Here is an 18,854-nt window from a genome sequence, read left to right as displayed (position 1 = left end):
TGTAGTTCCTCAGGTGCTTCTAAGTGCCTCTCTGCACTAGCTACTATTTCCTTTCTTTGGATGAATTATATTGCCTCTTGGACTTCCCTTTTGACAAACTCCAATTGAGATGTAATCTATGAAAATTCATCGTCCACTTAATTGCCCTTGTCATAATTACTATGCCCAAACACGTTACCTTGTTGTAACTCCTCTTCTTCCCCATGCTTTAGTTCTCCACTCGAGTGATGACTTTCGCCTTCATTCTTTAGTTCCAACTTGAAAGCTAGAAGAAATGCTTGCCACTCCCTGCTGATACTTCCCCCATACCAACCCGTTTGGAAATTGATTAAGTCAATGGTGTCATGACAAGATGGGTGAGTCAATTACAAATGTGAAAGGCTATACAAATTGCATAAAGTATTTACTCTATATCCATTTCTTCATTTCCTATTGCTATCTTCCTTGAACTCGAGGAACATTGAATCTAAACTAACAAGTATAACAAGCTCACACACTCTTGAAAAAAATTCCTTCCTCATAATGTCAAGTCCACTCTCAAAAGGAACAACAAATAATGCATCTCCTCGTGATTTGTGTTATTATGGATCCTAAATTGTCCTAATGTTGCAAGCTAAGTCAAATCACATGGATGCAATAATTTGTTCAAATCAAACAAAATTGGAAGAACATCCACCTACCTGCCCATATTGAGAAACCTTTTTCATTTTGGATTTCCTACTTTTTATTATTATTTTATTTTGAATTTTTATATATTTTTCATCATTTTCACTTTTTTAAGATATTTTCCCTTTGAAGGAGATCATCTCACCTCAAATACAACTTGAAAGCTCACTCTTGTTGACTATTCCACGAATGAACTTCCCTCGACATTCTTGGCACCAATTTTTGTTGTTGTGAGTTTTGGTCCACTGCAACATGCAAAATCAAACACTCAAATGTTTCGAAATGAAACACCAAAAATTCAACATTCTCTTGATACAAGGTCGTCTTTCATGCTAAGCTTGCAATGTAAGATCATGAAATGACTTCAAGGTTCCTTCTATTGTGAATACTCAATGAAATGATGTGATTTGATGGTTATCACTTATTAGGGTACTTACACTATTCATTTAATAGATATCAACTACTTGTACTTCTAAAGGTTTGGCTTCAAAATGTGCAATTAGAATATAGTTTTAATCTTCCAACTTCACTTTAACTTGCTTTGACTTCTACTTCTAAGTATAAATGCAAGAAATCATGGATCATTTGGACTCTACTAGATGTAGCTTAATCAATGACGCCACTCACCTAGTGCAAGCTTCTAAGGAAAACTCAAATGGTTTTCATATCAATATCTCTTCTTCAATCCCATCAAATAGACACAGACTAAAGATTTAATATCAATTAAAGTTGAGTACCTTCAATCATTGACTAACCACACAAGGCACTCTTGGTATCAGTAAGTGGCTAGTGGCCCAAGTTTGTTCGAGCCAAGCAAGCAACATACATAATTACTTCATTCAACTAAACTACTTCAATATGAAAAGAAATCTAATCCAAGTGAAAGATTGAGAAAACAATGCAACACTTGAAAGCAATATTAAATAATCCACCTTGAAGAATCAACAATGAATTATCCATTACTTAAATAGCATTATAGAAACAATTTGATCAAGTCTCTCCCTTAGCTAGCTTATTTCTACTTCTAGCTCTCTAATCAAACCTCCTAATCTCATGAATTTAACCTTTTCGTTCCTCTCTAATCCCTTACAAATGAGACGACCCTGGCCTTGTATGGATGTCCAATTACAATGACGGGCCAATATTGATTAAAGATCAAGGGTCGAGATTGATCCCCAATAATCCTAATTAGGGTTGCCAAATTTACAACCAATTACATGAGGGTGACAAATCAAATCATGGGCCAATAAGAAAATTACAATGATGCTTCCAACCAAAAGGAAAATAGGACACTTGGCTTAATTTGATTGTCTGTGCTTGATTCTAGAATTTTCTAATTAGGTGCCACCTTGTCATCCCTATGCTATTGATCTATTTAAAAACATGTTCTTTCAATCTTGGCTTATGAGAATGTCTATTAAAATTGCATATGTCCTGCTTGATTGTCAGAAAGTAACTTTCAACATTTCTAAGTTTGATCAAATCTTCCTTGAGGATATTTGAGATGACTCCTATTCCTGAAATGTTCATCTTTCCAAGTTTTCTCCATATTTCTGATTTTTTTTCTTATGGTTTGGCTTGAATTTGCATTTGTAAGTTTGTATATTGATCTGATTTCAACTTCATCTTATCATTCTCATGTAGTTGAATGCTTGAACTTGACCTCGAACTTGAATTTGCATTGAACTTGAACTACTCTTCTCATTTAGAGTATTGGAGCTAGAGCCTTCCTTCCTGTTGCATCTTCTTGCAATCTGTTGATGGGACTTTGTTTCATGTCCTCCCAGTAGAGTAACAATTGTCACCGGACACTGGATTTTTGGCCAATATCGCCTAAAAAATTTGGAGAAGAAGAACCTCCAACTCCCAAGCTCTTGTAAACCGGGTCATGATCATGCAGGGATAAGCACAGTTGGATGAGATGGTGACTGATTTACAACAAGGCAGCCTGCCAATTATACGATCCACTTGTGCCTGGTTAAGCATTGGGTCACTGAACATGTTAAGATGAATATCTCAAGAACAAGAAAACAAAGAACAAGAAAGCAAAGAGCTTAAAGGGTTTTATAGATTTAATCTACCTATAGTCTACTTTTGTTACCATTATTATCAACAATGCACGCTTGAATGATAGGACTACTTAAACCTATGTTCAATCAATCAATCGTATGCAAATCAGTATTGCAAATGAAACTGGTACCGAAGTAATCAAAATTATCCAGCTTTATCTAAGCCAAGGAAGATAAAAATAACAAAGCAGAAAAGATCACTGTTTTCAAAGGTAAATGAATCCCATAACAACCTTAATTACAGATATTTACAACTATTCACACACAGGAGCTCATGTGGAATATAATACAGTTATCTTGCAATAGTGAAAGGGACAGCAAGAGATAGAAAAAGAAAGAGGGTAACTTCTATGAGAAATTCAATCCCATCGGTGATCTTCACACACTTCATCCATCATAATCAGTCAGTTATCTCCTTGGGATGCCAACTAGATGATGAAAGCATTTCATCCTTCTAACAATCTTAATTGCATTGCAGGCGCATGAGAAATGTGCAAGTGAAAAGAGATTTTTCTGTTTTCATTCACTAACCAAGTGTATCGTTTAGCAAGTTTGACGCTTTCCATAATGAGAGAACAAGTGGATTAACAAATACGACTCCGAGTTTGAAGTTTTGGATACCAGCTACCATGGCATGTGAACTTGCCTAATCGGACCATGGGAAGGAGGAATCCCATATCGAATGTCCTACTTTACAAAGTTGTGGTGATATTGGAGGCAACTCAATCTCCGTTAAGCAGATAACTGATTGGACCTGGAAGATCCCTCAATGCTGAAAATCTTGCTTGAAAAGTAGTTTCTCAAGCACATTGGTACTCACCACTAAGTGAGAGGTACAACACGTGCAAGAGGAAACATTCCCAAGACCAAGTGATAAACGTTAAAGACTCCCTCACAAGATGTTCTGAATTTCTAATCACCCCTTTGTTTATAAACCAACTGCCTTTTTGCTTTGATTTCTCTAGACATTCCTCGTCTTGAGGTTGCGACTGATTTCTCTATCCTTAGGACCTCGGAACTCGGTTGAATTGGAACCGTTGGACAACTGTCCTTCATCGTTCATCTGTGGGTGCCTATTTCGTGAGACACTATCCACCTGTTGGCATTTGTATTGGTTCTTCCCAGAGGCAATATTTTTACTTCAGCAATGTGCCAAGCGCTTGCTTTATCTCGATATGTGAGGATTATAGTTGATCCTCCGAACCCATCATCAACCTCAATTCTTCCCATGAAGAATGCCATGTCCCAAACATAGGCAAATTCGTTGGATGATCGTATGAATACCTGCAAGGAATAGAAATATGTCAGTACTTAGAGAATATTTTAATAACTGTTACTTCGAACTTAGGGCTTCGCATCCTCCCATCCCATTCACCAAGTGAATCATCATATGGGGAAAGACCTAAAAATCCGAAACCCAAAAATCGAAATAAAGCATGTACTAGCAAAGGCATAGAATGGTGCCCAGGAAGACCGTACCTTGCAAGTGTGAAAACTACCTTTGTTGAAAAGGTAAGGTGAGATCTCTAGAATATGAAAACCTGCACTATTAGATCAATATTAACTTATTAAGCACAAAAGGTAACTTTAGACTCAGAAATATCTTTTATTTCGTACTAAACAGAAACCCCAATTGTGTTTTCCGAAGAAAAGTTTCGGCAACATGGATTATAAAGCTAAGTTGTCCTTGTTGGTTGCAGAATCCTTGTACTCGATCAAAATAAAGTTGAATGCTTGAAATGATTGAATGTTTTGCATAATGCTATCAATAATTAATTTGATGTTTGCAAGAAGGAATAATATGGATTTTTGACTTCGAATATAGATTGAATAACTACAATTCAATGACTTTTAAAGACCAGTGCCTTTGCTTATTTGGGTAACAGAGTCAACTACAATGAAGATTATCATGTACAACTTTATAAATCTCTATCCACTTAAACTATAAACAATTTAACAATCAAGATGCAATAGATCAAGTATATATACGCAATTGTAAACTAGTCCAGATTGCAATTTAACTCCTATGGTAGGGATACAAATTGAACACAAATACGGGAACAATTCCATATTTCACTATATCTATGATGATCGCATTTAAGATGCTAAATGACCGTGTCCACTTATTTGACATTTAAATTGTTTACAGAATTTCAAGATCATTATAATGGACGAATCAATTGCAGTTTAAATCTCCATGCGTTTTAAATAAACAAAAAGCACAGGCTTATATTTATCATTAAAATATAATAAATAAATTTACATTACAAAGTCATCCTTCTTACTCCTTATTCCTCCATACAAATAGATATATATGAATATTTCTTCTTGTTGAATATGTGTCTTCTTTGTTCCGAATGAACATTTCTTATTTATAAGCATATGGAGAGGCATTTCCTCAACCAGTGCACCTCTTTAAATCTTTAATATTTTTGTAGCTTTTACTATGACTTAATTAGTGGTTTAACTATAAACATTTTAAGCAATATCATTATGTTTATCGCTAAATTATGTCTTTCATCTACTTTCGAAGAAGACTCCTAACAGTTCACCCAGAACCTTCTCAAACCGTCAAGGCCATTCTTTAGTTCCCCACTCCTCATTAGTCGGAACTATATGCATACAACTGTCCGAAGCAACATACCAAGCCGAGTAAAGACCATCAACTTTTGCATGCAGCGGGGGTTCATTCTTCCTTCTAGGCTCATAGCAATGATTAGAAATTGGTTCTTGATAAACTGCAACACCCACTTCGTTGATTCCATCACTCCTTTTGGCAAGGAGATCCCAGCATATCAATGCCGTCAAAGAAGACATAGCTTTCCAGATACCAACATCTTTGTCCTTCCTTATACTCGGTGGGCTTTTCCCAGCATCCGACAATCTCTATACCTAGATATTGGATTTAATCCATGTTGCAGCAGATTATACGAGAATGGGCAAATAACGACATCTTTTCTTCTGCATTCTCATTTTATGAATTATTGATGTTGCTGCATACATACAAGTTTAAAGCATTTGTTCTTCTTGCTGTATTGGTTGCCATAACTTAAGTTTTTCCACATCCAGTCATAACGTCAATGTATGTATTCACTGTGTTGGGCAACAGTTTCCAGCAGATACCATGAGTGTTTGTGCAGGAACGAGGGTTCTTGAGGATTCATGTATTGCTATGTGTATCACTGCTGCACAACTACTTGGAATGATTGTCCTATGTTTCCATCACCTGTTTATTCATACCAGGCTTATTTGAGTAATACACAACAAAATTTCTTGTGGAATTAATTATCTGCTGGAGCCACGTGGATACTCTGATAAATATTTGGCATTGACCCTTTCCAATGTCAATCATACTCATCATTGCACTTCACAAATTAGTTATATTGATGTTTGACCACCTAAAATATTTCCAACTTCTTCCAAATGCTGATGTATATAATTGTTCCCCTTATACAGTTCTATCTTCTACCGGAACTATGTCTTTCATCGGGCTGATTGACTTAGTCAGTGTGCTGAGTATTTGATATCTTTATCAGGCTCCTTATCGTTCCTGAAAATACTTCCTTATTATTATCAATTGCTTGAAGAATGTTTCCTTTTAAATAATTGCTGCTTTTATTTATTTATGTACCACTATATTTCATGGACCAATCACAGATTGTATTTTTGTCTACAACCTGCCTATAGCCAATGTAGTGTACAATTTTTATATCACTTTATTTATTAGATTCACTTTATTTATTAGATTCATGAGTCTTCAACAATAAGTTCATCAACACCCCTGATGGTATATGGTCTGCACAAGAGTGTTTTGATTATTTGTGACAATATTTCAAAAGCTGAAAGATATCCTTGTTACTTTTCTGAACTGGAGGACCCATCGTGGATGTAACATTCCCTATGGTAACTGGAGTAGTCATCACCAAAATCTTGTTTGAATCAAACCAACTAGCTTCTAACGCCCCAAATAATTTCACAGTTCCAGTACGCTGGATATGTTTGTTTGCTTCTTCAAGAGTTCTGTTTACTGATTTTATTGATTCTGGATGAACCTTCGAATTCGCATATCTTAAATCCTTAATTAGATTGGATGTGATCTCTCCACTCACTCATGTCTTCACGTGGCAGTTTATCAGTACCAGTCTCACAAGAAAGAAAAGCTGAAACCACAGCTTCTATTATTTCCTTTGGAGCTGCAGCGGGTCCTTCGCATGGATTTTTATCATACTCAGCATCAGAAGTACAGGCTTTACATCATCTCACAAAAAGCACTGAAACAGTCCATTTCTTGCGCGCAAGTTTTTATATCAGATGCCTTCTTAGTAACACCTAAAATATAGAAAACCACACACCATTTTGGAAGTTTTGATACTGTTGAAACTCTGTAAAACTGAGGGAGGGTGATTAAATGGATGCCCCAATTTTCAAAATTAGGGCTCCATCAGTCCTAATGTCATTATAAGGATCATTATTCAATATTAACTTGTGTGACACACGGGATCCATCAATCCTACATACTTGTGATGTGACAATCGTTTACATTCGAAATACAAGCATATTCATTGCAGATGACGTAAGGTGCCCAACCGGAGAGTGGGTGGTGTTTTTTGACAAGCGGTCAGCAGTAGAAAACCACCCCTTTCAACTACCAAAGACACAAAAGCACTATCGACGCAATGCCAACAGGCCACCACCACCTAGCCCGAGCCAATACCATACATAGAAACAGACTGGTGACAACTTATCCCACAATTCGACACAAGAACCGACAACACCAAAACAAGGCACCCATGAAGGCATGCCTACAACCTCCTGGCCAAGTTGAGAAGGCAAACTCGACCCGTAGGATCCTAGCCCGCGCAGAACCAAGTAGCAAACATGGACACCAGCAAAAGCTCAGAAAAAACCCAAGACATTGTTGTTGAACATGGTGCAAGTCAACCCTACAAGCAAGGCCAACACCCAGAAAATCGAAAAGAAGAACTCGCACCACCCAACAAAGCAAAAGAAAACCAGCAAAACGAATAGATGCTCCCTCCTGCGAAATGTCACCTATACCATGAATTTCAGTCACAACAGCGACCTAATCTTCAAGATATTGGGGCCATTGCACATGACAGAGCCCCTAATTACTTGGCAAGATGAGGGTGGAGCTGAAAGGGTCCACCTTGACAAAAATAACGAACAACGAAACGAAAACAAAAGCCAAGCAAGCAAACCAAACAGTCCCAAAAATAAAGTGAACACGAAAAAACAAGGTCAACCACCCTGATGACGAAAAAGAAAAGGAAAGCAAAGCAAACAACCAAGAACTGCAAAGAAGAGAGAGAGAAAGGTGACAACCAACCTGAAACTTTGAATGCAACAATGCTTTGGTGCTTGAACACATCCATCTCCGAACACAAACCAAGACCAGTGCGACTTGGTGTAGGGGTGCAAACAAACAACCACACAGGAACAAGGAGGAGAAAAGATCTTTGCTTGCAAAACACAGAGAAAATATAGAATAAGGCAACATGAGTCCTTTTTTTGTCTTAAATAGCCCTGTAACCACATTGATTAATGCGCATTAATTGTACTTTACCCTCCTTTTCAGAACCTGCCACATATCATTCCTCAGACCACAAATCTTTCCTGCCGCAAAAGACAGAAGGAGGAGTTCTGTGAGGTTTGAAAGCCAAATGTTGTTATTCACGATCTTAGGAACACTCCTAGTGTTGGTTCCTAAAGCCACAAATTAGAATCCTACGAGCCTTGCCAACTTGATGCTAGGATATCCAACCGATTATGGCTAACTTGACAAGATTGATCAATTTGATTCGAGTCTTCTGCACTTCTGGCTCTGCAAGGCCAAGGCGGGTTTACCTATCTTAAACAAATCACTCAAGTCTAAGATAACTATAACAGATCGATTCGAACACAAATGCAATGAAAGTTTCCCAAATAGCAAGGATTATATAAATGTGAGAATGTTTTAAATCAAGAATAATTATTATGGATTATTGCAACAAGTGAAAATATTAATTCTTCAAAGAAAAGATGTGAAAAAATTGATAGTGTATGGATTATGAATCATGAATAATATAAAGACCAGTGCCAGAATTTCAAGGACAAATAGAGTAAATATTATAAGTTATTACGTGCAACTTTATAAAATTCTATGCACTTTAACCATAAACAATTTAGTAATCAAGACACGACAGATTTAATATAGACGCAATTTTAAACTAGTCTAGAATGTGCTTTAACTCCTAAGGTCAGGGAGACAGACTGGACATAGATTCAAAAACAATTGAATATTTCACAATATCTGTGATGATGGAGTTTAAAATGCCATAGATGACATCATCCACTTATCTGACATAAATTGTTTGCAGAATTTAAAGATGATTATAAAGGACACAACTTGATAATATTACAACTCTAGAATTTAAAATAAATTATTATGCTTATAGATTGTGCCAAAAATAAAAATGCAACAAAGATACTCCTTACGGATGATCCATCCACTGCAAATTTATCCTAGAATCGCATAAAATTATATCCAGTAATCCAAATCCATGAGATTTTCTCAATTATTCAATCTTCACCAATAGAAGAAACAATATGTCATGAGTGCATATAACTTGAGTATGTAGAATTTTTAGAAATTTGTACATGAATATGAAAATTGTCCCATTTGTTTGGTTTACATATGATACTTATAGAAGATTAGAGGTACAAAGCTTTTCACAATGACAAAGTGCCTCTTCGTAACTATTAACTAACCAGGTGTATGACCTTAATTATATGGTATGAATAACTCATGAGCCGCTCAATATACAATTAGTTTATTAACCAATTAATTCAGGAACTTTGCCACCATACATAATCCATATCCGTGTCTGAACAAGCATTCCTCCTTCCCACAACACAAGAGCATGTAAACCTTCTAGTTCTTCAAATAATTTGTCTTTCTTGATATATCTTAGGCACCAGTAAAGTAGTTATCTGCTACAATTACAGAACCCATTTACTTGATGAAGATTGGTGGAGTATATCGATTTTGGCGATAGCATATTTCTGGGCACAATTTTTATATAGAGACAGCTTGTCTTGTCACCATCATCGAATCTTTAATACTTCCATTATAGGAGTCACTCAATTAACCCAATCCACGAGTTTTGCATCATCTTTATCTTTTCCACAGTTGGCAATCCTTCTGATGTATTATATGGCAATCACAATACATTCGTTTCTCCCTTTGTAAGACTATAGCGTCTTATTCCAAAATTTCTAATTTGTCCATGACATGGATAAGGACACCAACTATCCTGTGTTTGCCAATCACGCACTCAAAATTCATCTACGCTCAAGACCAAGATTGGATTATCATAAATGATGTGGGATCTCAGACCACCAATTTAGTGTTGGGCAGTGGGCATAACAAAGTTGTTCTCGACATCACTTTTTCTCCTTCAAACGTGTATACACCATGTTTGGCGTGTCCAGGATCCATGTGCGTGTACAGACAAACTCCATCCAATTTCATCTTGCCATTTCATTCGCTGGACTGAGTATGAGCCTCCACAAATTTAACCATGAAATTGGATTGCCATTTGAAACGGTCCAGTCCAATAACGACTTCTTCAATGATTTGCATGGGATTGAGAATTACTTTGATGATCTTGTGATATTTTTTCTTCCTCATATGCTTACAGGCCTACAATAAAACACAAACTAGAAAATATGATTTACTATGGGAAAGGATTCACAATAGATAATATAATTTTCCGGCCCAAAAGGCCCTATGAAGGCTGGGAGTTCAAATCTCTAATATTGTGGATAGGAAATAAATACAATGAACACTTCACAAAACTTCTTGTAACTACCAATTGGGTCTTGCACATAGTATCCTTATTTGCATTTCTTTTTTGCATATACAGTTGAAGAATGTCCCTTATAGTATTTTGGCAGTGATATAAAACATCCCATAACAACAAAATAAATTTGGAAAAAATGATACATTAATACATATCTGGTTCTAATTGATCAAACTGTAGTATTCAATCATTATCCTGTGCAAATGAAAACCCCTATCCAACAGAAATTGATCAACAAAGACCAACAGCAAAATGAAAAAGTGATACTCAAAAAGGAAGTCCTGATTTTATAAATCAGGGTTCCATCACCTGGCACGAGACATGAGATTCTCACGTCTTCCTGTCGAACGAGACCACCCCTAGACACGGGACTTGAGCACCTAAGACCCGAAATCCAAGGACAAAAACACAAAGGCTTGCCTCTAGAGAGACAAGACAAAAGCGAAAAGAGGGGATCCAACTCTTTGGTCACAAAAAGTAGTGACGGGTATGCGGAGCATAACAGATGGTGACTCAGCTAGGCAAAATGCCTTGCATTTGAGAGCTCCAGAGCTTACCGTTGAAACATACCAATGCCTTATCTTTATGAAGCAAATTCTAACAAGCACGAATTCAAGGTTCGGACATCCTAACTCACCATAATCCATGAACTTGCACATGCCATGTTGTACGGGTGTGCTTTGAAGGGAGTATATCATTCAACTCCCAAAGAAAATAGAGAAACCAAGCTCGCTCAAGACTCCCTCTTTTACTTTTATTGGTTATCGTGCAATTCTAGGGATTGGGATTCTCTTTCCTCCAACTTTTGTGTTACATCCCACTTTTTGACCTAATTTAAAATATAGTTGTTGAGGTTCACATGAAGTCAGTTGGTAATTTAATTTGTTATAATCTGGCGAAATGGTAAGATGGTTAGTCGTTATAATTTCAAGTAAATATAACATGCTAGTTCATCATTTATAACAAATTCATGGAATTGAAAAGATGGTTAACCGTTATGATTATTTATGAGGGAATAATTTATTATGATAATATAATTTAACTGCAGAGAATTTCCTTGTAGGAAGCACGTCGAAGGGGTGGAAGCACTATCAGAAAAGCATTAGGCAGGAGCATCACCATCACTAGGCAAATAGATTGAGGACCTAGCAACTAGAAAACAGGATACATTTGTGGGACCCGCATGAGCTATTTTATTTAAATAATTTGAGAAACATAAAATAATCTAATTTAAAATATAAAACATACCTGAAAAGATTTTTAAGCAATCTTAATCATATTATTATAATAAATACTTACATACGTACATATAATAATAAAAATGAAATGGCACCAATAAATTATAATAGCATAATTTAATGATGTCACTCGATTTATATAAAAATGAAATGGCACCAATAAATATATATTATTCTAACATTTGAAAATTATAATCTTCCAATTCTTCTTTCCAACTTCTTATTTTATTTTATTATTCTCTCTCCATAATCGATTTAATTCTTGGAATTCGAATTGTTTTATATCTTTTGAAAATGGTGGATGCCAAGAAGGCACGGCCTTCCTTAAACTTAAGCCACGCATGAGGACCGGCATTTATTTATGCTCGATTACCTTTGCATTCAGACTTAACCTTGAAAGTATTTCTGTACATAACAACCATCTTCATACTACTGCATTTCTTGTCATCATTTTACCATCATCCTTTCAATACCTGCTGCTATCCTTGTCCCTCTATTTTTCTTTAACATTCGAACCCATCCCATGAATCGAAGTTCACATTATCAACTTCCAGATTATGCTCTCAACTATCATAGGAATTATGTCGTGAGGACTCAGACCTTGGAGTAAGTTTGCAATGAAACATCTGCAGCAAAGAGGAACAACTTCCAATTTGGATTTGTAGGGGATTCAAGCATATCCCAAGTTATATCAGCCCTTTTCATATACTTTGTCATACAAGTAATTTTCCCGTGGAGACGTCATCAAGCAATTGGAGAGAAACTGATTTTAAATCAATTTGCAAAATTCTCAAATAAGCTCTGAATTCTTATCAGATGAGTTATCATTGCAGATTTTGTTTTTCAATGTTTTATTTTCAATTTCTCCTATAGCCGGCTAGGCATAGAGATCCAATATTAATACTGAGATTATTACATGTAGCTTTGTTGATGGCCTCCTGTGAATTTCTCAGAGTTTTCCTTTTTTGTTCTTTATATAATACCATTGTATCTTGAACCACCATTAAGAAGTCGAGTGGTAACTGTAGGAATCTTATAATGTTGTATGAACCATCACAAAAATTATGGATAGCAATAGCAATAATTATGCAGTCTTAATCCATGATAATAATATAAAGAGTAGAATGCTCATAAATTTTCCAACACCTGGGATTCATCGGCAATGTAGCCATGAAATGGTGAAGAGGAGTACATAAAAGGGCCTGACAATTGTGTGAGGAATAAGTTAAGGTCCGTGGTTGGGTGGTTAAGCGCCTGACAATGTTTCACCTCTCCCCATGTTGTCAGATGTACAACAGACAAAGATAAGCTATACATTCAATTGTTTGTCGGAAACAGGGATTATCACTTTTATGATGTATATGCAAGAAGGTAAGATTAATTGAATTATATCATCGTTACAGTTATTTTACACTTAGATGCGAGAGATAGATTTATGGATTGTTTTCCATTTATATGACTAATAAATATGAGCATATCTTCTAATCATATGTTATTGCCATAGTTAAGCAATCAGAAGGAAAAGAATGATACAGTGGTATCTGAAGCCCTAATTGATATAGTGGTATCTGATGCCCTAAATAATCCAATGGTAATTGAAGTCCAAAGTGATACAGTGGCATCTGAAGCCCTAAATGATTCAATGGTAATCGATGCCCTAATTGATACAGTGGTATGTGATGCCCTAATTTTATGTAGTGGTATTTAACGGTAATCGTCATTTAATTTCAATATAGCGGTATTGGATGGTAGTTGTTATTTGATATTGTTATAGTGGTATATGTGGACTAACCTGGGTGGTTGCAGAAGCATCCCTACAATGATTTCTTGGTTTGAATTCCAGGGTATGTGGTTTTTAATTTCTATAGTAAATTCATTGATGATGTCTTAAGTTCTTAGTTAAGAAATTTTGTTTAATTTTTTTTAACGGTAAATCTCTTTCATATGAACATGACTGTTATAATTGTCTTCCTATGAAATTGAAGTAATATCTGTAATTCTTTAATATGTTAGTTGTTAGTTAAGACCCGGGAAAAAGTGATTGTTACATTTTGCATTATATTTCTAAGGCATGGGAGGTAATACTTCTTTCCCCGGAATCACCAAACTTAATTTGTTACTACGGATGTACTTCTTTGACTATCCCATCCTTATGCATATATTTTTGTTTTAAAGAAAAGAAACACTCGCTTCCAAAGACATCACTTAGCTTTTAGTTCCATCAAGTTTGCGCATGATTGATCTATTTGTTCGGTTCTCTTCGTGATTCTTCTCTTCCCTTTTTGCCAACTTGGTCATTAATTTAACTTATGGTCGGAGCGAAGTTGTCTAAATTCGATGAAGGTTGACCATTCTCTAAACTTGTAGTCCTGGAATCCAACTCATAAAGATAGGACGAAAGGAAGTTTGCAAGATCGACAGAGGAGTGCTAGAATTCATAAGGCAAATTTTCTACGAAGTCAAGTGATGTCATGCAAAGCATGCCTATCCACCAAGAGGAGCAGGAAACAAAATCCCCGAAAGCAAACTAGACCAGAATTCCAGACAAAAAGACCCAACCACACTCCTTGCAAGGGCCAACAAAGCGAAAACAAGAAAACGAGAATTTACAAGGTGAACCCAAAGTACACCAAAACAACATTTACAAGCAACTATACATATGGTACAACAAAAGGAAAGTGGACGCCCTTATCCCGTCTCCTTACTCAAAATAATGTTTGACGACCTGTCCATTGATAGGCAACGGAACAACTTCTCCTATTAGTGATCTAAGATGGTATGTACTGGCTCCACAGACTCCGAGATTTGGTAGGGTCCAAGCCAAAGCCATTTGAACTTTGTCCCAACGGACTAAGTTCGAAATCCGAAAGGCAGTGTATTCAGCTCTTTTGTCAAACCATCGTTTGACCACTGCATAGTGTTTTGTGAAATGCTCAAGGGCTTCATCCATTTGTTCTTTGACAAGATTGAGGAGATGAACTTCCACAATGTTGCCCCTTTCATCAAACTCCTGCATGAATTGCAGGACTGGAATCTACAGGTTCACAAGGAAAACTGGATTCTAGCCCTAGACCAAGTAGAACAGAGAAGTCCCCGAGACCACCTTTATTCGAGTACAGTTTGCTCCGGGGAGCAATCCTAAGCTTTTGGTGCCACTCCCAAGGATTTCTCTATAGCAGATGTTTGGTGACTTCTAGGAGGTTTTTATTGGTTGATTCTGCTACCCCATTACCTTGTGGGTAATAATTGCTTGAGTTTTCAACGTAACGTTTATGTCATAAGCCCATTCCAGAAGCTGGGTGGAGACGAACATTGCTTTGTTCTCACATATGAGAGCAAAAGGCATCCTGAATATTGTGGCAATGTTCTCCTGAATGAACTGGATCACTACATTTGTCATGTTGTTTTTGCATGGAATGGTTTCGAACTACCGAGTATAGCAATTTGTCGCTGTTAGCACATATCGGTGGCTGAAAGATGAGTTAGGGTTTATTTCCCCAATGAAATCAGATGCCCACCAAGCGAAGGGTCCTGCTTCGAAAACGAGTTGTAGTGGCATTGCGGGATTCTGCTCTCTAGAAGCAGCAGTCTGACATGTGTGAGACTTTCTCACATGGGTGGACATCTCAGAACAAGTAAGGCCAATAGTAACCAGCCTTGAGGATCTGATGGGCAGTAGCATCTGCAATGCCATGCCTTGTCCCAAATTTCCCATGGAACTCGTCAATTATTTTCTTGGCCTAGTCTTGGTCAAGGCATCTAAGATCCTTCGAAATTCCAACAAAATAGGGCTCTGCCCCTGATCATGAAATGAGTGCTCTTTCGCCGAAGCGCGCAAAATTTATGAGTTGAAGTCCCTTCGGGCATCAGTTATTCAACAATAGGTACACTAGGTCGGCATACCATGGATCTTGGTTAGGGACTCCACTGTGTATGTGTGGCATTCAATTTGTTGATTTGTAGAGGCCATAGCCTCCAATAGTCCTTGTCCACGAACTAACCGCATGGGTTACATCTCTAAATCATATTCCTAGATGATAGCCATCCATTTTCCCCATCTCTCACCAAGTTCACTTTCCATGAGCAATAACTTGATAGCTTGATATGGCACAATTACATGTGCCTTGCTCCTGAGAATATAATGTCAGGTTTTTTCTACTTCTCGAACAAGGGCGAATGCCTATTTTTACAAGGTAGAATATCGCACTTTGGCATCTTTGAAGGTGGAGCTCATGAAAGCGATAGGTCTCTTCCCCTTCAACCTTTTGAGTTAATACAATGGCAACGAAGTGCGCAGAGGCGAATGAATAGCTATAGAACAAGAGATCATAGTCAGGACTTCCTAAGACCAGAGCTTCTATTATAGCCTATTTTATTTGGGTGAAGGCTTGTTTTGCCTCTAGTCTCCACTCAATTTCGATGTCGTTTTTCATCATGTCATTAAGTGGTTTTACAACCTCAGTGAATCCTGTAATGAAACATCAGACAAAATTTATCTTTCTGAAGGAAGACTTCATTTCTTTTTTGTTGTCGGGCATCTTTAAGTTTAACAAAACCTGTACTCTCTCAGGGTCAATAGCAATACCCTTCTCAAAGACAATATGTCCTATCAATTTCCCTTCAGTGACACCGAATATGCACTTCCTAGGGTTTAAGGAGATGTCGAACTGGCAACATTGTTCGCATACATTAGAAGGTGGGCGGGATGATCATGCCTCTCCCAGGTAAAAATTGTCAAATCATCCATATAAATGATTTTACACTTGTCAATCAAACCTTTGAAGGCAATGTCCATTGCCTTTTGAAATGTGGGCTTGACATTGAGCAACCCAAAGGGCATTTGTCTATAAGCAAACATTCCCCACTTAGTGGTGAACGTGCTCTTGAGTCAGTCCTTGTATTTAACCATGATCTTGTTATACCCTGAGTACCCATCCAAGAAGGACATCATTTGTGAGCCACTCATGATCTGCAGCACTTCATCTAGTGAGGGTAAAGGATGGTTGTCCTTCATCAAAGCCTTATTCAGGTTTTGGAAATCCACACACAATCTAATTTCCCCACTTTTCTTCCAGACCAAGACTAGATTGGCTATTCATGTGGTATGCTGGACCGAGAAGATTATCCTTCCAAATAGCACTTCATGAGCCTCCTGATAAATCAAGGGTTTGATCAAGGGATTTATCAATCTCTGCTTCTGCCTAAATGGTTTAGCACCCAGCTTGGGGGTTATGGTGTGGATCATTATGAATGTATCATTAGTTTTCAAATCTTCATACCACCATGCAATGACATAAATGTATTCTCAGGGAACAACGAGAATCTTCTCCTTGGTAGTGCAAGAGATTCGGATTAAAACACTTTTCTCCTCAGTATTTGTTCCGAGGTTCACCTTTTCGTATTCCCCCCCGTAGAAGAGGGAAGTTTATCCTTGATCCAAGGATCCGAATCTAAGATGTGCTCAAGGGCTATCATTCCCTTTGGAATAGTGTTGGTGGGGAGATCCAAGATCTCTCCCACATCATCCTCTCCTTGTCCCACGTCATCACTCTTCCTCTTCCACAATCTAGTCTCCAATACACTGGTGTTGGCCAAAACGGCCAGGATGTGTCTATCATCTTCAAAGACCTGGAAGTGCTTTATATTATCAAGGATAGAGGGGGTTCATACCATTTCGACCAAATAGCGAAGGTGAGAACCTATCATAGGCTCAAGAGTGTTGACAGACAAAGCAAGGGCATCCAAAACATAATTACATTTCTGGGGAATGACTTCGATTCCAAAAGCATCGAAATCCTCAATTAGGCTCCAAACTTGATTGTGGTAGGCCACCAATCATTTATCATGGCACATGTATTGACTCCAAACTTGTCTAACAATGAGCTTCAAGTCGCATAAAGTCCGAAGGCAAGTGATTGCCTTTCGTAGAGCAAATAGGAGGCCCAAAACTATGGCTTCATATTTAGCTACATTATGTATGCACTCAAACTACAATTGATAGGAAGCAAGGAAAGACCTTCCTCCTAGGTTAATTAATTCTACTCCAGCTCCAGACCCAGTTTTGGCCAAGAATCCATCAAACTTCAAGGTCCATAGGCCAATATTTGTAGGCGAGGACTTTGGAAGCGAGATAGAGGGTAAGACCTTTTGGGGTGGAGGAGATTCCGACCAGTCTTTCGAGATGGGACACCCGGACCAAGGTTACCTCCAAAGGCGACGCCACGATGAGTTGCTCGACAATCAACCCTTCAAATATGATCATTGGTGGACTGCTTGGTGTAGGAATTTCTTCTTGACGTTCTTTCTCGATGTTGCCCGGAAGATAGGCAAAAGCTAGATCGAAATAAGGTTGGCATTCCAATTCAGAATGCCCCTCACAATGAATCCTACACCAACCATCGGATAGGAGACTAGATAAGGAGGCACAGTCACACTGAAGGATGATATCATATTTCATCCTAGTAGTAAGGTTTTGAATCCTTTGTGTAACGATCAAGTCCTCATCAAGGAATGTCCTGACTGGGATGAAATCCAATGTTAGAGTCTCCATGATCTGATAAAGGTTTGGTTCAAGTTAGGCATAGGCCACTTCACTCACCTGACCATAATCGGTGAGAGCCTGTGTCATTCAGGGTTCACTATCAACCTTTATTTGGTTTGCCTCCCCACACCAGGGAAGCCACAAGTGGGAAAAGTCCGTAGAAATGTACCTGTTAAGGGTCCTTGACTAATGTTGACATAATAACATCTCGTAAGTTTCGGTATGTCCACCACTTGGATGTCAATGAGACTAGACACTCGAGGTTTTTGGATGAGCTAAATGTAAATGGTTTTTAACTCACCCACCATCTTGACGGCAATTTTATGAAGTTGGACTACTGCACCTCTAGATGGCTAGGGACCAACTCGAACTTCTGACAAATAGATAAAGGCGTGACGTTGCCAGAAGCTTCAGAATTGACTAGGCAGTTGTGCAAATTCTTCCCGTAGATTTTCAAGCTAAGCAAGAAGGGAGGGTC

General features: G+C 37.7%; 1 protein-coding gene across 1 annotated transcript in view; it reads right to left on the bottom strand.

The window, feature by feature from the left end:
• Window positions 1-18,854, bottom strand: part of EMB3131 (Pentatricopeptide repeat (PPR-like) superfamily protein) — a 79,020-nt gene that overhangs the window by 23,616 nt on the left and 36,550 nt on the right.

This window comes from Cupressus sempervirens, chromosome 10, assembly GCF_028749045.1.
Source record: "Cupressus sempervirens isolate cs-2001-9-10 chromosome 10, ASM2874904v1, whole genome shotgun sequence".
Lineage (NCBI taxonomy): Eukaryota > Viridiplantae > Streptophyta > Pinopsida > Cupressales > Cupressaceae > Cupressus > Cupressus sempervirens.
The sequence above is the reverse complement of the archived record's forward strand: the minus strand, read 5'-3'. Positions and strand labels throughout refer to the sequence as shown.